The sequence below is a fragment of the Delphinus delphis genome, chromosome 18 (genome assembly GCF_949987515.2).
Source record: "Delphinus delphis chromosome 18, mDelDel1.2, whole genome shotgun sequence".
Classification (NCBI taxonomy): domain Eukaryota; kingdom Metazoa; phylum Chordata; class Mammalia; order Artiodactyla; family Delphinidae; genus Delphinus; species Delphinus delphis.
In genome coordinates this window covers 6,591,443-6,612,715 of record NC_082700.1, presented here as the reverse complement: position 1 = coordinate 6,612,715, position 21,273 = coordinate 6,591,443, and the positions used below count along the sequence as shown (strand labels likewise).

Genomic DNA, 21,273 nt, shown 5'->3' with positions numbered 1-21,273 from the left:
TCCTACTTCATGTGCAGCGCGTTGGGACCACTTCACACAGATGAAAATGTTCTCAAGAAGCTCCTCGAGAAGAAATTTTGTGTAAGTTTGGTGGAGAAAGCGAGAACAGAGCCATTTTTGACTTCAGTCCCGGCTGATCAATGGCAGGTGTGCGGTGCCCCTCCCGGGGAGCAGGGCCCCCTGAGCGGGAGCCTCTGGGAGGCACCATCCACTCTTTGTCGTTAACGTTTCTCTGCCTGCCTTCGTGTGTAGAATTGCAGCGACACAGCCAGTGGTAGCCCCAGGAGGACAAACTGAGTCTATCGGAGTACAGAAATTCAGAGGCCCAGGCCTGCAAGTGCTTGCCTGATCCCCTTTGGTAATGGCAGGGCTGCACAGGCAGGCTTCTCGTTCCCGGACCCGGGCTGCTCTCCTGGCCACAGCCAAGGCTCATTTGTCTTCTCAGGCTTCTCCAGAGCCACGGTGCTGTCAACGGCCACATCGTGGGAGGAGAGGGGCAGGCAGACACCTGCCCGCAGGGAGATGTACCCGGGGCCTGTGAACGCCCAGGAGGGTGGCGTGAACTCACCTGCCAGGTGTGCCTTGGCAGACAGAGGTCTGCGGCTGAGCCTTGGGAGCGTTCTGAACGTTCGGGACGGGAAGCGCCCCCCAGAAATCGCCTCCTGTGCACTTTTCCTTGCAGCTTCCCCAGCTGGGCCTGTCTTTCCCTGCCTCACCGGTGATTTATTCGCCCTGTTAGTGCGCCGTGACGGTCTTAGAAAATACTGTGCTGGTGCTAAGAGACTTTGTTAATTTTGTTAATTTTTTCACTGCCTGATGATCTTTTCTTCTGATTCCCTTTCCTCTGAGGTCCTGGACCGTAGGCACACACAGAGCAAGAGGGATACGCCTCCCCCGGGCCCTGTGTGAGCTGGAAGCTTAAACTAAGTATCATTTAAGCCAACACCTGCTGCAGCCTTCCTCAGTTTTACTATTCTGTGCCCTGTCACCGTGGAAATTTAAGCTGTGTATTGAAACTGGAGCCTGCGTTCAGTGTAACGGGACAAAAGCGGAGGCAGTGCGTGTAGTTAGGGCTTATTAAACAGGAGCTGATTTCACGTTCGTGAAACTCTCAAAGCAGAAAGACTGTTACGCATATTAAATGGCTTGTGCAGATAGAGTGGCGATCGTCTTATCAGCTGCAGCCAGAGCTATAATTATTGATTGGGTGGGGTGGGGAATGGCAGAGTTTTGACTTGAAGCAGAATTAAAATATGGGGGACAAAGTGCTGCTTTCGCAGCTGAACTTGGATAGAAGTTGTAGAGTCTGCCTGGGCACCTTTAACAGAAAAGCCGTTACTGGGCAGTTCCTTGTGGGTTGGGTGCCTCTCGGCTTTTTTTTTTTTTTAAAAAAAAAAACAGCTTTACTGAATATAATTTAATACCATAAAGTTCATCCATTTGAAGCATAAATTCAGTGGTTTTTATTAGATCCACAGTTAGGCAACCCATTCCCACAATTTTGGAACATTTTCATCACCCACCCACCCGCCCAGGCAACCACTCATCTACTTTCTGTCTCTATTCTGGACATTTCATATACCTGAACTAACACAGTACATGGCCTTTCGTGACATTAGCGTAATGATTTCAAGGTTCATCCACGCTGTAGCATGAATGAGTACTTCATTCCTTTTTATGGCGGAATAATATTCCCTTGTATGGGTAGACTGCATTTTGTTGATGGGCATTTGGGTTGTTTAACCACTTTGGGGCTATTATGAATAATGCTGCAGTGAACATCTGTATGCAAGTGTTTGTATACAAGTTTTTTTACATCTACCTTGGTTATATATCTAGGAGTGGTTGGGTCCTATAGCAGTAACTTCAGATTTTTGAGGAATCCTTTTAGTTTTTTTTTTTTTTTTTTTTTGCAGTACGCGGGCCTCTCACTGTTGTGGCCTCTCCCGTTGCGGAGCACAGGCTCCGGACGCGCAGGCTCAGCGGCCATGGCTCACGGGCCCAGCCGCTCCGCGGCATGTGGGATCTTCCCGGACCGGGGCACGAACTCGCGTCCTCTGCATCGGCAGGCGGACTCTCAACCACTGCGCCACCAGGGAAGCCCTCTTTTTAGTTTTTGAATGTTACTTTTTTATATATATACACAAATTTATTTTATCTATTTATTTTGGCTGCTTTTGTTCTTTTTTGTGGTGCACGGGCTTCTCACTGCGGTGGCTTCTCTTGTTACAGAGCACGGGCTGTAGGCGCGTGGGCTTCAGTAGTTGTGGCTCGTGGGGTTGGTTGCCCGCGGCATGTGGGAGCTTCCCGGACCAGGGCTCGAACCCGTATCCCCTGCATTGGCAGGCATATTCTTAACTACTGCGCCACCAGGGAAGCCCTGTTACTTATTTTTTATTGTACATTTTGAAGTATACACTTCGGTGACATTAAGTCCATTCACCTTGTTGTGTAATCATCACGTTCCTCCTCGTAGACTTTGATGACACAGTAGACACCATCGCTCGGGCCCCAGGAAGGGAAAGTGGCTTAGACTTGGACTTGGCAAAGCGGTGGGTTAGTAATGAGCCCACTCACTGCCCTCTGAGAGTGAGAACGGGTGAGGGGTCCTTGGCCCCAGACCATAGGGTCTGTCTCTGCATTGATGCTATGGCTTTAAAAATAGAAAGTGTTGGTTAAGAGGGGCAGGAGGGGGTAACTTGATGAGACTGCCCAAGTCTCATCTTAGAGGGGGGCTGCTGTCTGCCTCCTGGGGGGCGCCCACTGGGCGTGGCAGAGGGACATCATCCTCTCCCGGCACACAGGCTTATTTGCCTGGTGATCGACAGATCTGCCTGGGCCCTGGCAGGTGGCTTGAGGGGATCCTGAGCACAACGGGCCATGGATTATATTTTCTGAGTCTCAGGAGAATGCATCGGTGTGAGGCCAGAATGTGTGTTTCCAGGGAAACCATCGTGGAGCCGGAAGAGATCTTGCAGAAGCTCAGCCTGGACCGTGGGCAGCAGCACCCTGACCTCGGCTCCCTCTGCCGGCCTCCTGGCAGGCTGGGCCCCACTCTCCTGGGACCGCTGTGCTCCTCCCTGCCCCCGCCGCCCCGTCCTGTCCGATGGGCGCCCGCCTTCCTGCCTTAGCCCGGCCACGCCTCCACCTTGACCACTGCCCCCCTGATGACTCCATCCTGAAATTCCCCTCGGCTTCCTCTCTCTGCTGCTGTTTTGGAGAAAACCCTGCAGTTTTTGTGTTGTATTCATATATTTCCTGAGTAGCTCTTTCACCTTCCCAGCAATAGTAACGTCACTTCCTCACTGGCAAAGACTCTCCTTTATTAAACTCTTTGGGTTAAGTCACTGGCAGACAGAAGCCTCAGATGTCCACATCCAGGGCAGGCGGCATCGTGGACCCCAACCGCTGGTTCGTGAGACAGTTCTTTTAAAATATTGACGCACCACGTAATTAAGGGCTGACAGTCACGGGTCAAACAGTCCTTCGCTTAAGTGGGAGGATTTCTTCACATAGCAGCTCCCCTTGGCTGCATGTTATGTTGGTGTCGCCCATTAGCTCTTTGGCAGAGAGATTGCAAAATGCCAGCCAGGGGACTTCCTGGCGGTCCAGTGGTTAAGACTCCATGCTCCCAACGCAGGGGGCGCCGGTTCAATCCCTGGTCGGGGAGCTAAGATTCCGCATGCCACACGGTGAGGCCAAAAAAAAACCCCAAACAAACAAAATGCCAGTCAGGTGCCAGTGCAGTTGGGAAACAGTATGAAATGAAGAGAAAGTATTTCTGAAGTTACGTCACTTACTCACAGAAAGCCTTCAACAATGAATTGATTTTAAGAAGTGCTTGACGTATTTATAGGCATAATCTCAATTTCCAATGATTTTTAAGCAGTTCTGTGAGTTTGACAGTCGTTTCCTCATTGCAGAAGTGGGGAAATTGGGGTTCAGAGTAATCTGCAGAAGCTCATTCAGGTAGTCAGGGGTTGAAAACCAGCTCGTCTTCGGAAAACGATTTCTCCTCATTCCACTGCCTCTGACTGTGCTTGCGAAGTGGGAGGGTCATCTTTGTGTCTAACTAAAGTTTTACTGTAATCACGTGGCCCGTTGTCCTCGGGGACCTACTAGAAGCCTCATGCAGAGTTTCAGTAGCGTGAAAGGTAATTCAGGAGTCTCAGAGTGGTTTTAGGCGCGCTGAGGTTTGAGCCGGGGCTCTGCTTTCTGCCTGCTTTCGGAAGCTGCTTTTCCGGAAGAGCAGTGGGTTGTGCTCGCTGTGTAAACGTCAGAGCTCGGTCTGGGCGGGACCGAGTAGGCGCCTAGAGCAAACGCCAGCCGCTGCGATCGCTGCTGCCGTCCTTGCGGAGACACCTGACGGCAGATGCCTGCCGGGCCCTCCGTGGCTCCCCCTCCTCTCTCTCCCCACCGCTTTCCTGCCCTGCTCAGTTTTCCCTTTTACAGTCTGCGGCGATCTCTGAGTTAGGTGGCCAGGTGGTCCTGCCCAACTCTTAGAAGGTAAGATTTCGCCTCTCAAATGGTCAGGTGTTAAAAATAGAGGTTGGCTGCTCACTGGCAGGCGGAGCGTTTCTGGGACGGACCGCGCCCCCTCTTTGTGCTCCTCCAGAACCGCAGAGCCTGGGCGTCCTCCCCACTCAGACACTGACACGGTGGAGCCTGACAGCCGCTCGAGGTACTTAACCTGTTGTGAGCCCCGCACCGCACCTGTGAAGCGTTGACGGGACCGCGTGGCGGGTGCCCGGTTCCTTTCTCTCTTGGGGGGCCCCCGCCAGCGGTCCCGTCCCCACGGACTTTTGAGCATGTCCACGTGACGCAGGGTGAACGAGCTCGCGCAGAACTTCAGGGTCCGGTTCACTCTAAAAACCTGGATTAAGAAGCGCAGCTCGTCTTAGTCCTCGGCACGTTTTTTTCATCTTGTACTTTTTCCTTTGTCTGCTTGCCTCTTAGTAATTCTCAGCCCTGGTTTGGGGACATTGAGGGTTTTCCAGCGACGTGGTGACAACGTTTTGCTTTCTTGTGAATACATGTTTAATCGCAGGCATTATTTGTAGGTTTTTTAAGAGTAAAACATTACTTTAAAATATTTCAAAAACCACTTCGCTTATTAAAAACTGCATCTGTGGAGCACTTCACTCACAGCCCTACACAGCGCGGCAGGTTCCCCCCACCTCGGCGCTCTGCACCCTTCTGTTGGTGGGGACTGTGCTGGCGCTGGAGGATGTCCAGCAGCGTCCCTCGCCTCTGCCTGCTACATGCCAGCACCACCCTCCGTCAGCTGCGACGACAAAGCTGTCTTCAGACATGGCCAAGTGGTCCTTGGGGGGCAAAATCACCCCCAGTTGAGAACCACTGCCCTACAGCCCCCGACTCGGTGCCCCCAGCCCCCTAGGCTCTCTGGATGCCCCCTCCCTCCTTGAGCCTCCCCGGGAGATTTACGCCCGTGGGCAGCACGGCCTCGCCTGGCCTGCTGCAGCACACAGCCGAGGAGGATTCAGTGTCCTTGTCGTGGAGTATCTTGCGTCTCAAAGGAAGGATGATCTATCAAATTGTGGTCTTTTCCTTGGTGCAGAACTGGCGGGAGTAATGTTAATTATTGAAGGGTTGGGAGTGGGATTAATATCTTGCTGTTACTTCTTTGACCACATTTCCTTTACAGTTTGTAACATTTTCCCCCCTAATAAGCATTGTGGAACCACAGGTGGCTATATATATTGTGAGGTCTTTCAAACAGCTTTTATGTTTAAATGTTATTGCTGCCTTAGCGGGTGGATAGAAACTGGTGTTGGTCCCCAGTAAAGGTGGAAACAGGGTGGACAATGGAAATTGTGGGAAGAGGTGATATAGTCACATTCTCAGTGGACGCTGGAATCCATTCTGGGGAACGGATTTAGTAATAGCTGTAAGACCCCCCGTCATCACGAGCCCCCTGTCCTCAGGTGGAAGCCAGCCCTTTATCACTGACCACCTGTGAACAAGAGCATGGCCTGCCGTCATAGAGCCCTGGGCGGCAGGAGGTGTGGGTCACGGGGAAGGCTGGGGACACAATGTGTAAAAGTACTGTGGTTTCTGGTACCGGCCAGGTCGGCCCCTCGTGAGTGTATTATTTCAGTGTACGACGGGTACACTGGATAAATGCCAAATGCAGAGCTTCAGGACTGGAAGGCTCAGGACAGAGGGGATCGCTCCCAGGTTCTGGTGGTCTGGAAGGCCATGTCGGAGTCACCAGCTCTCGGCGCATGGCAGGAGCAGCTGCGTGATGTCAGTTCTTGAAGCAGCCCCGTGGCGCCCGTCCTGCAGGGTCATAACGGAAAGGCGAACAAAGTGTGAGCGTCTCTGAGGACAGTTTTGGATCCTTGGGTGATGCCTGGAGGCCTCTCTCCCCCACTCAGGTTTTGAGTCCATCAGCCCTCTCTTTCCTTGAACAGGAAGGATATTAACTTCTTCGCGGTACTCGTCAGCCTCTGAGTCCATGCTCCCTTTTAACAAACAAAAATCTCGTGCTGAAATTTCAAAACTATTCATACCAAAGAAAAAATTTAATTAAAATATTTGTTTTTTCAAACTACAGATGCCCTCCTTCCAGGCTTCCGACCCCCCATGCATCCCCTTGGGAGGTCCTTGTCTGTTCCAGGGGCTCGAGGCCAGCCAGGGAGCTCTGTTCTTGCCACAGTGCTTGGTTGCAGTCAGAAGACTTAACAGAATTCCCCTAACTGCGTTGAACTCTTCTTGTAGCTTCATTCCTTACAATGACCTTCATATCTGACCTTCTCATGGGCTGGAGCACTCGCTCGTATAATGGGGGGGCTCATCTTCTTTCTAATAATTTCATGGAATTGCTTTAGGAGCTCAGAAGCGTGCTACCTCCTGTTGATAGTTCATGCATCCTTATTTTTCAAAGACGTGTTCCTAGTCGCAGAATGTAAATTCTGCCGAGGCAGGATTTTGGTCTAGTTAGTTCACCGCTGCATCTCTGGTTTCTAGAAGTGTATCTGGCACTCAAAGACATTTGTGGCATGAAGAAAAATACACAAACTCATTCAAAGGGAAAGCAGCTATTTAAGCCGCCCCAAAGTTGGGCACTGTGTTTAATAAAGCCAAAAACCTGTTTAGTAGTTGCTATCAATGTACTTGATGGGAAGCCCTGATTCCTTTGGGTTTATAAATTATTCAGTGGAAGTACGTTGGCTGATGTTTTCGGGTTATTTTATGTATGTATTTCCCATCAGTGTGTGGGTGTCGCCTGTTACACAGAGCCACGTGGTGTCATTGGTCACACCTGTGCAGTGTCTGTGCCCTTGGAAGCCCAGCAAGGGTGGTGTTGGAATGCTGCTTGCTGTACTTATGAAAGGAATGAAATCACATTCTTTAGGTATGAGGTGGTTGTAGCATTCTCACTACCCTGTTTATAACAAGTGAAATTTCAAATCCGAAGTAGAACAAATCGGTTGAAACATTCTTGGATTAAAGAAAGGCAGTGCTAATGAGTTTTATGACTATGCATTCCAATCCCATTAATCCTGGTGGGGTCAGCCTGGTGTAATGTACGGCAGGCCTTTCTTTAGCACTGAAGTTTGGCATTAACTGCTTTGATACCATGACAGGGAAATGAGCAGAGTGAGGCCCCCTCTCAGGCTGCCTCGTCCTGCCTGAGGAAGCAGGAGGGCAGCTCTGCTGACGGGGCCTGTGTCAGCCTGGCTGGGTCCACGCCATACGGCATCCCTAAAGCAGTGGTCCTCAAGCTGTTTGATCTCAGGACCCTTTTCACTCTCAAAGATTATTGAGGGGCTTCCCTGGTGGCGCAGTGGTTGAGAGTCCGCCTGCCAGTGCAGGGGACGAGGGTTCGAGCCCTGGTCTGGCAAGATCCCACATGCCGCGGGACAACGAAGCCTGCGCTCTAGAGCCCGCGAGCCACAACTGCTGAGCCCACGTGCGACAAGTACTGAAGCCCGGGCACCTAGAGCCCGTGCTCCGCAGCAAGAGAAGCCACCACAATGAGAAGCCTGTGCACCACAACGAAGAGTAGCCCCCGCTCGCCGCAACTAGAGAAAGCCCGCGCGCAGCAACGGAGACCCAACGCAGCCAAAAATAAAATAAATAAATAAGTGTAAATAAGTAAGTAAGTAAATAAATAAATAAAATTTTTTTAAAAATCGTTGAGAACTTTCGCTTATGTGGGTTGTATCATGTTACAAATTAAAATTCAGAACAACTTAAAATATTTATGTATTAGTCCTGCAAAAAGTAACAATAACAATAAACGATTTTACGTTAACAAGTAACTTTTGTTATGGAAAACATTTTTATGGAAAACTAGTTTCCAAAACAAAAAAAGTTTAATAAGAGTGGTGTTGTTTTCCACGTTTACAAATCTCTTTAGTGTGTGGCTTGACAGAAGGCCACTTGGTTCTTATGTCTGATTATACCTCATTCAGTTTTGATGTGTTGTTTTAGTTGAAATACATGAAGAAAATGTGGCCGCAGATCTGTACTTGGAAGCGGAAGCGGACTTTAGTAGCCTTTTCAGGTGATTGTGGAGAGCTTTTGGTACCGCACAGAAGCTCGACAGGTGGTAGCTGGTACCCCGTGGAGTCTGAAACCATGTCCGTGAGCTTTTTGTACTCTGAAATGGGTCTGTTTTGTACTTGATCAATCTTTTACCCATCTGTGATTCTGTTTCGGTGGATGTGCCTGTTTCACTGAATAATCCGGATCTAAGCGTTGACAGACTTCATCGTATATGTTTACTAGAAACACGTTTGTTAACATTACCACCGAAGTCTTCAGAAAACCCTAAGTTTGGGGAAGCTGTCGACTGAGATCTTGGTGACAGGTACCGGTTTTCCACAGTTCTAGGATTCTTGCTTGAAAGCTCAAATTCTCTCCTTGGCAACAAGCATCGCCAGTTGTTTTCCTTCCGGATTCTGTTCCGTTCATTCCGGGGCTTTCTTCCTAAAATACAGATCCTATCATGGTTCTCGGCAGCTGGACTCGATGACTTGGCCCCAGCCCCTGGCACTTTGACAGTTTCCAGCCTTGTTTCAAGCCTCTACGTGAAAAAAAAAAGGCTTTAAAACAACGCAGATTTACTGGGTTGGCCAAAAAGTTCATTTGGGATGTTCCGTAACACCTTACTTTTTGGCCAACCTAATATTAGTCTTCAGTTCTGCAGGTCAGAAGTCCAGAATAGGTCTCACTGGGCTCACGTCCAGGTGTTGGGAGGGTGTGTTCCTTTCTTAGAGCTCTCGAGAGAATCCAGTTCCTTGCCTTTGTGGGCTTCTGGAGGCTGCCCGCCCCCTCCCCCATCCTTCAGGGACCCTGGGGATTACATACCAGACCCACCCCGGGAGCGTCTCGTCCAAGGTCAGCTGATGAGCACCTTCGTTCCTTCTGCAACCTCCCTGTCACGTAACCTGACGTAGTCACAAGTTCCCAGAGGTAGGATTTGGACATTTTGGGGTTGGGCGGCATTGTTCTGGCTGTCATATTCTAGCCTCTCCGTTTTTGTGTTCCGTTCCCACTCTCTGCGTGTAGGTTGGGTAACCTCGTCCTCTGCAAAGCCCCAGATTGCAGAGACCTGTCCTGAGGTCTTCAGGTGGAGCGACCACTTTCTCTTCTGCCAAGACAGAGACTCGCGTGTGAGACAGCTCCCCCTTTGTGCCCAGCTCCCAGGAAGGATCTGTGTGTCCGTCTCCCCCTGGGCTGTGAACCTGGGCCTTAACTCATCTTCGTTTCTCTCACTGCCCTTGTGGTACTTGGCCCATGACAGACAAATGCCAGAATGTTGTTGGTTTTGGACGTTTGATCGTGGGCTGTGTTTTAGAGGCTACTGAATATTCGGTTTCTAACAAGTGACGTTACAGTTATGTGGGTGAGTTTCATCCTTGGGAGTTACCAAAGTACTTAGAGGTCAAGTGTCATGTTAGCTATTACAGCTCAGTATCAAATGGTTCGTGAGAAAAGTGTATATTTACATAACGATAGAGCAGATGTGGCAAAATGTTAAATATTGGCAAATGTAGATGAAAAGTGTGTAAATATGTGCGTTAACTTTCATGTAGGTTTGGACATTTTCAAAGTGGGAAGTGGCAAAGACTGAAACATTAGCACAGAATGAATATACAGAAGGTGTTGGTGGGGTGGAACGGTTGGCTGCAGCCGCTGGAAACCTGCTTTGCTGCGTTGAAGTGATGCAGCTTGAGCTGTTGATGAGCATCTTCACGTGAGCTTTCGGCTCAGCAATAATCCGCACCTGGGTTCACATCGGTGCAGAGTCATATGCAGGAAGCTTGGCTAAAGCACGCCAGCTCCTGGGTGGGTGAGCGCGTGAGCCTGTGTAGAGTAGGAACCCCGCAGTTGGGAAAACAGAGGACTTTATATGCCACTCGTCCAGGAGGTTCTTCCTGGATGCCCCTGTAAGGAGTGACCGTCACCGCATTCATTCCTTCTGGGACTGCAGGCCGCTCCCCCGGCACGTGGTGACAGAGCACGCCCCGCGTCAGAGCAGCGTGTGGCCCACCTGAAGTCACGGGCAGGTGGCTGCCCAGGGCCCGCGAGGGTGGTGCACTAGTGCCGTGTGCTCTGCGCTGGTGCCCTGACACTGCAAGCGCCGGCAAGGACAGGAGAGCGGCCGGTCACACCGACTGGAGTCCCGCGTTCCCTGGAGGACGCAGCTGAGGCTTTCTGCCCCTGCTGACCTCAGTTCTCAGTGCCAGCGTCAGGAGAGCGCTCGCTCCCCGGGCTGGCCCCTCGCAGGGCCGCAGAGCGCGCACAGCTCCACCTCTGTGTCCTGGATGTGTGGGCGTAGCCTGTCTGGAAGATGCTTTGCTGTCGTCCTTACTTAGATATGACCCCACGTTTGTAGCGGTGGCGGGGTAGAACCTCTGGTTTGGAGGCCGTCTGGTCTGGTTTCCCATCTTCTCCCCAGCGGTGCTCCCCGCGTGCTGCTCTGTCCCCGTGGTGGGACCTCGTCTGCCTTCCGGATGCTGGGCTAAACAGAATCTTTCCTCCCTGCGATGGCCGCAGGCTTGGAGGTTCTGGGGTCAAAACAGATGGAGTCTAACGTCTCTTCCTTGCCTCCCAGGAGCCTGCAGCCCCGTCTCGTCGCTCCTGAGACGTCTTCGCTCCAGGACCCAGGGATCCTCGGGTGACAAGGTGACAGTCCTCACGCCATAGTCCAGGTACGGTCTGCCTGTCAGCACCCCGGCGGGGGAGTCCTGCTCTTTTTTGCTGGACTGTTACTCATTTAGGGCTTTCGCTGGCCGCTGGCTTTTTAAGTTAACTGATAACTAAGCCCTAAGTTGTCTTTTTTTTTTTTAAATTAATTTATTTATTCATTTTTGACTGTGTTGGGTCTTCGTTTCTGTGCGAGGGCTTTCTCTAGTTGTGGCGAGCGGGGGCCACTCTTTATTGCGGTGCACGGGCCTCTCACTATCTCGGCCTCTCTTGTTGTGGAGCACAGGCTCCAGACGCGCAGGCTCAGTAGTTGCGGCTCACGGGCCCAGTTGCTCCGCGGCATGTGGGATCTTCCCGGACCAGGGCTCGAACCCGTGTCCCCTGCATGGGCAGGCAGACTCTCAACCACTGCGCCACCAGGGAAGCCCCCCTAAGTTGTCTTTTTAATGTCTCACTGCCGCGCCCATCCAGCTCTTCCGTCCCATTGACTCACCAGGAAAGGTTTGTCTTTTCACTCTAATGGGTTCTTGAATTCTTACCTGCACTTCTGCTTCGTACAGACCTCTTAACATCCTGCGACAGCAAGGCGTTCGGTGCAGGGCTCCGTGGGGAGAGGGTGTCCCCTCACTCCGGGCACCGCCTGGTCTGCAGCCCTTGGAGGGACTGTGCCCCGTGGGCGGCCACAGAGCCTCGGCCGTGATGCATCTGCTCCGTGTCTGCCTTTGACTCTGGGAGACTGCGGTTTCTCAAGGTCAAGGGCCAGCTCCACTTTCCAGTCTGCTCCCAAGCTTCTTGTCTTGCTCCTGTGCCTCTCACTCCTCTGCTTGTCACTCTTGTCCTTAAGAATTCTCCCGTAGCTCATTCTTGGGTTTAGGGGCTATAACGACCCGCTGTAGGTCGGTGTATTTCGGGCTGGTCCTTGCAGCCCTGGAGTCCTGGGCAGGGGCGGGGCACAGGAGCAGGCATGGAGGGCGGGGAAGGTCAAGGCCAGCAGGGGGGCTGCTCACCCCTTGTCCCTTTACATAAGAGCGGGTCCCCCTTCCCCTGATGCTTGTATTTGGGTTTAGCGTAGGGTGTAGTTTGGGGAAAGAAAAATGCTGGAAAGCTGTTGCTCTGCTTAGGTTTTGGTTAAGAAAACAGGTTCGCTGAGTGTGGAGACGGTCATTTTCGTCACTGTTTCATTTATCACAAGGGGTTTTCAGCTCTGCACCTGACTCCCCCGCCGCCCTGCGATCTTCCAGTCGTTTGGGGCCGTTCATGTTGTTCCTTCCGAGTGTGGAGCCGTGCTAAGAGCGCACACGCGATCAGGATCTGCAGCCCTCTGAGTCCTTCATCAGGCGGCTTGGCGGACGTGTTGCCGGGACCTTTGCCTCACGGAGGCGCCTCGCAGGGACGGGCGGGGCTCCCCAGCTCCTCCTTCCCGAGAGGTCCACGCTCTGAGTGAGCACCTTGTTTACGAGGCTGTTGCAGCTTGTAAATGTCAGAAGCAAAGGTTCCCGGGCGCGCTTCCCCGAAGAGTCAGGTTAGATCCGTGCAGCAGGGAAGGGGGAGCGCGGCCCATCGTGAGCCTTGAGTAGCCTGGTCTCCTCCTCCTTTTCAGCACCTGTTTAGTAGAAGTGCTTAAGTGAGAGTTGTTGACGCTGCATCTCCTCCTCTCTGCTGCTCAGCCTCTCCTAGAGCCCCTTCCTCTGTTACCTGGTACCCAGGCTGCGGGGAGTGTTCACATTTGAGTGAAGAGCCTCAGGTTGCTGGCTTCTCGGATCGGCAGGGCCGTGATGAGGTGTCTGGGGAAGCCCTGGATGGTTCCTAGTGCTTGGGCAGATCCTGAACCGTGTCTAAATCAGGGGACTTCACAGCCCACCGGCCACACCGTGACGGCGCCCTTCCTGAGTGAAGAGGCCAGGTGCCAGGTGGTAGCGGAGGTGACGTGTCTCCGGAGGGCTCGGGTCTCTGCCGCCTGTTTGTGCTCTTTGGTTTGTTGTATTGTCTTCTCCTGCCAGGAGAGCAGGGAACTTTGTTCTTTCCTTACAGCACAGGGAAGGGAGAGGCATATAGTAGGTGTCCATCAGATAAATACTTGTTGGATGGATGGATGGCTAATTTGGCCTTTTTTCCAGGCTGCAAGCACCCTGAGAGCAGGGACAGCATAGTGCTTATCTTTGTAGCTCCTGCAAGTCCTAAAAGAGGGGCACAGGGTAGAAACACCATTTTTTAAAAGTGAAAATAATAGCTATTTAATGTACACCATTCTTGCAGAAAGAGGAAATTCCTTTCAAATCATTCCGCCTTAACCAAGAAACAATAGTTTCAGGTGAATTAAAGGTTAACTCCATCACTGAAGCAGAGAAAGTTAAAGAAACGTTGGGCTCTGGTCTTTGGGTCCTTGAAGGTTTAAAGAGAAAGTGAATGCAGACTCACGTGTTACCTCATGGCCGTCTGGACCATGGATTAGTCAGCTGTCACCGCACACACCGCAGACTTAGGGGCCTAAGACATCTGTCTTCTCGTGGTTCATCTGGTCGGGAGTCAGAGCGTGGCTTAGCTAGCGAGGTGCCTGGAGCACCGCGAAGCTGCAGTCGGGCTGTGGACCAGGACCTGGTTCTCAGCTGAAGGCTCAGCTGGGGATGGGATCTGTGTCCGGGCTTCCTTGGGTTGTTGGCCAAATCCACGTCCTCGTGGTTTTGGGACTTAGGGCCCCAGTCTCTCGCTGGCTGACTTGGAGGCCACATTGACTGCCGCTTGGGTTTTCCCAATGTGGCCACTCACTTCCTCAAGCTGGTAAGACAGAGCCTTAAATAGTGTCACATAATTGTGGGGTGACATCCCTCCCCTTTGCCAGGTTCTGCTGGGAGAGGCAAGCCCCAGCTCCCACCCCACTCCCACTCCCACCAGGGGGAGCGGGTCACGGGCCACCTTAGACACCGTCCACCGCAGATCACCTTTCCTTGCCCCGAGAGGAGGGATTAAATGTGCTCCCATCTGATATTCATTTTGGTGAAAAATTGTTTTGCTCCTTTCTTTTTTCCACAATGACCCATGACTTTACATCTATTAAAGGATCACAACTTCTGCAGGATCCATTTATCCTCCCAACCCACGTCGGTGTCCTCGTGCCCTCACTGGCCCCGCTGGGCAGTGGGCAGCTCCAGAGAGCTCGGATGCACTTCAGGAACGTTTCGGGTTAAGCTGCCTTTTGTGAGCTGCTTTGAGCCCAGTGGTGGCTTTGTCCCATTTTTGTGTAGGAAAATGTGACCCTGAGTCTCAGGTGACTGATGCGGCTGTGAACTTCTAGGAAGAAGGCAGGCGCCCTCTTCGTGGGGCTTTCTGTGCAGTGGGGCATGTAGAGAGCATTACTTGGGGCATAAGTTGCAACTTCTATTTTCAGCCTTTAAGACTTCCTTAAAGACGATAGGAGAAGTCTGTGCTGTGTTTCCTCGTTCTCTGATGATGTGGGTTCTAAGTGTCACTAAGTGGGACCAGAGAAGGGAGAATTTCAGGTCACTGCAGTCCAGATATTGAACGTTGGCTTATGGCGAGGCCCTGGGGTCACATTCGGGTGACATTCTGGGGGGACAGCCTGTCCTTAAGGTTATTGCACTGGAGCGTCCATTACAGCAGAGCTGGGGGCTCTGCCTGTGACGTATGGTGTACACACGGTCCATCCGACGTGCAGGAAAACAGCCGCTTCACACTCAGCACCACCGGCCGGCTCTGGTCTCGTGTCCAGCGCTCTGGGCTGCTCTCTCCGTCTCGGGCTCAGCCTTATCCTCTGGTCCACTCTCTCCTGGCCCTTGATCACTCGGTCCTGCATTCCCGTATTCACAGGCCCTCGTGCAACTGGCCCTTTGCTTCCGATGCCTCACAGTGACTTGGGCTAAACGGCATCACGTTCTCTGTAACGGAGGCGTTCTGTTACCACCCACTGGACGTGTCCTCTAGGTGTGTGACGTGAGAGAAAACCTTGTGGCAGGAAAACAGGTGAGGTGGCGAGCCACGAGGGAGGCCGTGGTGTTTCTTTCAAATCGTAAATGCTTTTCTCTTGCGGGTGAGTGTCTGAAGTTTTGGCCACCAGTGAAAGTAGGTTGCCAGTACACCAGCAAGACCCATCATAAAACATGCATTTCCTACTAGGGTTATTCCTGCAGGGCGCACCCCACCCCGCTCAGATAATCCCCATGGTAACCAGGGCGTGGGTGCTGGGAATAGTTCAGGGCTCTTCGGGGAGAAAGCAGGGACGGGGAACAAATGCTGGTACATATGAGAGAATATAGCGTTTGCTTGCGCAAGGGGCTTTGTTAGTTGGATTAAAATACCTGCTCAAAGGTAACATATCGATTTGCTACCCAGGTACAGAAGGCCGCTACCCTCTAGTCTGTCCTGCACGAGACCGGATTAATCCTCCCGGTGTATGTTGTTGATGCCCTTCCTCTGCATCTCGAGTGTGAATCCCTCAGCTGCCCACCCGTGACTTTCCTAGGTGCACGGCCCTGGCCGGTCCAGCTCCCCACACCCTGGCCCAGCCTCACCTGTGCAGTCTGGCCAGGGTCACCTGCGGCGCAGTGGGCCTGAGCTTTGTCTCCCAGGCAGGTCAGGGTGTGACCTGCTGAAAGGTGGGAGGTGAACCTTAAAATTCACGTATGTCCCGCACAGTGCACAGCACAGAAACACGGATCTACAAGTTTCTCTCTCCCAGCTTTGGAATAACCTATGAACCACTTCGTTTTTCCTAAACCTGTGCTGGTTTCTGGTGAGGACGAAATGACCTCGTGTGTGTGTCTGGCGAAGAGCTGGTGTGTGTAGATCAGTGCTGGTTTCCAGTGGACCCCAGCTCCCCAAGAGTCTCTTCTCCAGCTCAGTTTTGGGAAACTGTCCCTGATTTTTCACACCTTCTTTACTTTTGAACCAGTGCATTTTCTGGAAATGCCGAGTTTTTTCAGAGTTGCTTGTGACGGTGGGAAGACTGGGGGAAGGGAGGAAATTACAGGCGTTTGGGGATTAAGGTAGGCGCAGGCTTACGGGTAAATCGGTGCACTGCCTGGGTGTGTTAGGGTTTGTTGAGTGAGTAACTGAGTACATGGAAGAATAACGGTCTGACTGTGCAGCGGAATTAGATCAGCCTGGCAGGAACCCCCTGCCTGCTCTGGTTCCAGATGCCAGGTGTCCTGGGGCATTTTGAAAGAGAACGTTTCTAGAAGGAGCCACTGAAAACTAATTGACCTTTCAGGATGCCTCAGAGGCCTAGAGAATTGAAGAGGCAATGTTCTGAGAGTTAGTCTGAGTCCTGTCTTAGGGGAAATGTATTTCAGACATTTCTTTTCCATTTGAGATTGGAGAGCCAGTTCAGTAACGGTCGTCAAGGCCCAGGTGAAGTGCTCACAGTTCACAGGCGCACGACCTGATGAAGCTCAGGGCCGGGCCCCTGTGGACCCTGCGCTGGAGGGCCGAGGCGACGAGTCTCCCCCTGGACCCTCCCCCCAGAGTTTGTACGTCGCTCGGTTTCACGTCGCTGTGAACCAGGGAGAGAACTTTGTTTTCTTTACATCCTGGAGAATAAGTCTGGCTAAGGCATGTGTCAGAGGAGCTCGGAGCTCCTGACGGAACACGCATTTCTGTTGTAACGTGTTTCTGCACACAACACCGGGCATGTGTCCTGATAAAGCGTGGCCTCCCTAGTGATGGAAATGCCGTCCAGAGACATAAAGACTCTCTAATCACACACATCCTGCTGGCTTGAGGAGGAAACGTTTCCAGATTGTGTCTGGTTTTCATGAAGAAGGACTTGCTGGATCTTCCGCCGGCTGCTCGGCTCTTGTCATTCTTGGATTCGGGTAAACAGTGTTGGAAAGGTGGTGTGGTTAGGTAGGCAGCGTTCACAGCGTCTGGCGAGGTGTCAGTTCATGACTGCCTTGTGGCGGGAACGCAGAGCTGCCGGGGAGTGTGTGCCCCCTGCTTCTGTGAGGCAGAGGCGACGGGCAGGTGCTGAGACTGAAAAGGGAAGGAGCAGTGCTGGCTCGGCACTGGAGGGATTTTCCTCTCAGCGTGCTTATCGTTACCTCATTTAGTCCTCGTGAGCTCCTGCACGGGCAGGGCCGCAGGGCCACCCCATCTTTCAGATGTGGAAACTGAGGCCCCAGCCACGCGGACTAGTTTAACACAAGGAACCTGAGCCTCACGAAAGCCCTGGGCAGAGGGGACAGGGACTCCAGCTGTCCCCACAGTGGAGCGGGGTGGGCTGGGGGTGGGACACCCCCCATGACGGGAGGGGCCGTCCGGAACTATTTCAAGGCTTCATAGACCAGACTACGTCGCTTGGGTTAGATTTTAACCCAGCTAGCATCTTCTTGCCTGTGTGTTCATTTAGAGAAACAGAACCGAGCTCCTTGGTGAATCACACCCTTAAATATCCAGCTAATAAGATCTCCTTTGATGGACAGACCCTCGTTAGTCGTTGATGGTCACGCCGAGTGTATGACCTAAGATGAAGGACGGAAAGACAGCCCGTGTCCTGTTAGTTTCCTGAATTTAAGTCAGCGATAGGACTGCGTGTGTGCTGTGGGCACTCGACGTGTTAACGGTCCCGTAAGCACTGCTGGGGGGATGGAGGGTGACTAGATGGGGCCCTGCAGTGCGACGTGTGGATGCCCAGCCCCACGATGGGGGACCGCTCCCCCTGGCCATTAGCTGTGCCATCTGTCCCCCCTTCTTTCTTTCTTTCTTTTTTTTTCGGTACGCGGGCCCCTCACTGTTGTGGCCTCTCCCGTTGCGGAGCACAGGCTCCGGACGCGCAGGCTCAGCGGCCACAGCTCACGGGCCCAGCCGCTCCGTGGCATGTGGGATCTTCCCGGACCGGGGCACGAACCCGTATCCCCTGCATCGGCAGGCGGCCTCTCAACCACTGCGCCACCAGGGAAGCCCCCCCCTTCTTTCTTACACAGCCTCTCTCCCCCCAAGCACACCCCCAGGACCCAGGAGATCATAATTCAGAGGACAGCTCAAAGCTCTGGAGGCAGTAAGATGTGGGTCTGAGCCCCGACTCCATCTTTGATTGGCTTGCTTGCCCTCCACCAGGTGACCTGGGAGAACTTCACAGAAGTCACTTGATCTGTGCTGGGCCGGCATCGTTAGTTTAAAAACTGTCCCCACGGGACTCTGATGGGCGGCCAGGGTTGGGAATGACTGAGTTCTAGTCTGCCTGGGTCCCCCTATTTCCAGAATGCAAAGTATTGCCTGCTGGATATGGTGATGTGAGAATTAAATAAGGTCATTTATGTAAAGGAGCTTCCCTTTGGCTGGTGCCCCCACGTGTTAGCTGTTGCTGTTGTTTTTCGCTTTAGGAAGTAACGCATCTCACTGCCATAGATGACATGGCAAGTATAGAAAAGATCCGGAAGGTAGTCTCAGTTAATATCTTGGTATTTACACCCCACCTCCACTTATCCTCATCGGGATCATACCATGTAGTTTTTAATTTGACGTTTTCCCACGGTACGAGAACTACTGAAGACACTCACTGTCTGCACCCCGTCTGGTAGCGGATTCGCACCTGGACGATCTCGCTCTAGGCCCCGAGCTGGTGCCGCATCCTTGCTCCCAGCCTGGGATTGTCTGCTTGGGCCTCTGCAAGGCGTGATCGTGGGAGATGGGACTGCTTCGGCCCCCGGGCCACACGGGGTTCCCTGCCCCTCAGTGGCTTGGTGCCTGGCCCACAGGGAGCGCTGTGCCCATGGTCAGCGGTTCCAGTTCCCTGTGGCATCCCTGCATTGGAATCTGCCCCTGGAAGCTGCTCTGCGGGGTGGGTGCGTGCCTGAGCTGGACCCCAGGGCCGCCCTCCTGGGCCTGGTGGCTGGGAGTTAGGACTGAGGTGCAGAACATACCTGCCGTAGTTTACGGGACCCCAGAGGCCTCTGGCGCGTCCTGCAGTTCGTTCTGTTGAATCGGTAGGAAGGGTCAGCCCGGGGACAGGGGTCCTGGGGGTTGGCTTTCTGAAGGCCGAGGATGGCGGGCCTTGTGCTCCCCATGCCGGTGGAGACCACATTACCTATTGGTTGTGGATTTCAGCCAAGCACAAAGTGTCTTCACTGGAAGCAGAGACAGGCCCAGGCGCCTTGCGGGCTTTAGGCCTCTGTCCTCGCTGGGTGGAGTGGACCTGTTCTTCCCCGTGGAGGTGGTGGTCTTTGAGACGGACCGTTAAGCCTGGTCCCACACCCCTCTTCAGGAGCCCCATCACCGCTCGGCCCGGCCCTGACGCTCTGCTTCCTGGGCTGGGACCGGGTTTGTGCTTGTCCCTAAACCTGGCCATGTCAGCACAGGGCATCTTAACAGCTGTGAGATCTGCGAATTTTGGAGGAATTCAGTTTTATCCTCAGCATGGCCGTGCTGCCTGGGGTCAGACAAGTGTAGATCTTGAGGGACTTTAAGAGAGACTCCGGGTCCTGGAGGCAGACAGGCTCCTGCTGCCCATTGAGGACGAGGGGTGTGAGCCGGCCGGCCCCTGTCACCCACCGCAGCAGACCTTCCCCGCTGTGTTGTCCCCTCCCCCCATCCCCCCTGTGCTTTTCGTTCCCTTCTGTTGTTTCCTTCCCTCCTTCCACGTGCCCACACGTTGGGTCTCCATCAGCATTGGCTGGTCCCCTCCACGCCACAGGTTTTTTTTTAACTTTAAGCTCTTGCACCTGGTCCTCCTGACATCTGGGGGCTGTGAATCTGGCTTGGAGAAGAACTTCCTTCAACTCAGATTTTGTTCCTTGCTGTGAGTCTCCGTCCCCACGATGGCCCACGTCCCGAAACGCTCCTTTTTTGGACCCCCTTGGACCACATCTGGTTGAGAGGGCCCTGTCGTGGGCCCTCTGCTCCCTTCCTTGTGAAACCTGCATGCGCTCTAGAGCCTTGGGGGCTCCTGGGGGGAGTCCCCCACGTGGCCGTAGGAGCGCTGAAGTGAGTTTGCTGACTCGTCGGACCCCCGGTCTGTGTGTCCCACAGGTGAGCGCCCTAGCGAGGACCTACTTTCTCTAGCCCGGGACACGTGTGGACCACGGGGCATCATTCTCCCACGGGAAGGGCAGATGTCACTCTATGTGGCTCCCATGTCTGGGACCGTTGTAAAGATCGCTTAAAGGAAAAGCACAAGTATGGGCAATAAAATTTCAATATTAAGACTTTCCCCAAAGGATTTATGAACTTAGTGTCTACCGCAGCCTACGTCTGACCTCTTCCCCTCCCTCCCACGAGCCGTTAAGCGGACTTTTTCAGTGATGGGACTGTCATGACGTTTGAGAGTTAAAAAAAAAAAAAAAATCATCCAGTTCCCACTTGCCCACCTTTGTCAGACGCCTTGAAAACAGCATCTTTATCTCTGCAGTCGGGACCATTGGTCACTTTGCTCCTATTGTTATATAGTGATCACCAGAATAAAACTTGAGGTTAGAAATTCTGTGGGAAAGGGGCAGATTTTCTTTGCTTTTCTGAGAGGATAACACATAAGGCAAGTGCTCTTTACTAATAAATGAATCGGGAGTAAGACAGAGCTGAGGCTCTTGCTGTTACAGGATTTCTGTCAAAAACTGAAAGTGTAGGTGTCGACTGTGGCACAAATTCCTCCCCACGTGAGAGGGTAACGTAATTTCCAGATAATCCTTTCCAAGTATTTGGTGACTGTCGGCGTAAATCCCAGCAGCAGGAAGTCCGCATGACCCTGACGTTGCCGGTGTTGACGTGGTTAGATGGGTTTTACACGGAGAGGTTTCATTTGGTCTCACTGCTGGCTGGGTGCCCACCTTAGGAGTCCAGGCGTGAATGAGTCGCGCCGTAATGTGTACAAAATGCCGCCAGGCGATGCCACCCGGAGAACAGTTTTTGCACGACTCCCAAGGAGACAGAAAGGACATTTCTTTAAAATAAACCTGAACAAGGTTAGCGAGCATCTCATTTTCTCCCACCCTGGAAAGTAGAAGCAGACAGCGCACTTGCATTTTCCTCGTTCTCAGCGCAGGGCCTCAGCAGCTGCGTTTCTGTCCCAGTGGCTTCCAAAGAAGTTGGGTTTGCCCTTTCCCCAGACAGCAGGGAGCACCGAGGAAGTAACCAAGGTGAAACTAA

At 52.7% G+C, this 21,273-nt stretch overlaps 1 protein-coding gene across 1 annotated transcript in view; it reads left to right on the top strand.

The window, feature by feature from the left end:
* The window catches only part of SLC7A1 (solute carrier family 7 member 1), a 66,948-nt gene that overhangs the window by 23,562 nt on the left and 22,113 nt on the right, over window positions 1–21,273 (top strand). The window contains exon 2 of the mRNA XM_059995947.1: window positions 11,090–11,186. The gene's annotated coding sequence lies outside the window, so the exon portion shown is untranslated. The remainder of the gene's footprint in view (window positions 1–11,089; window positions 11,187–21,273) is intronic.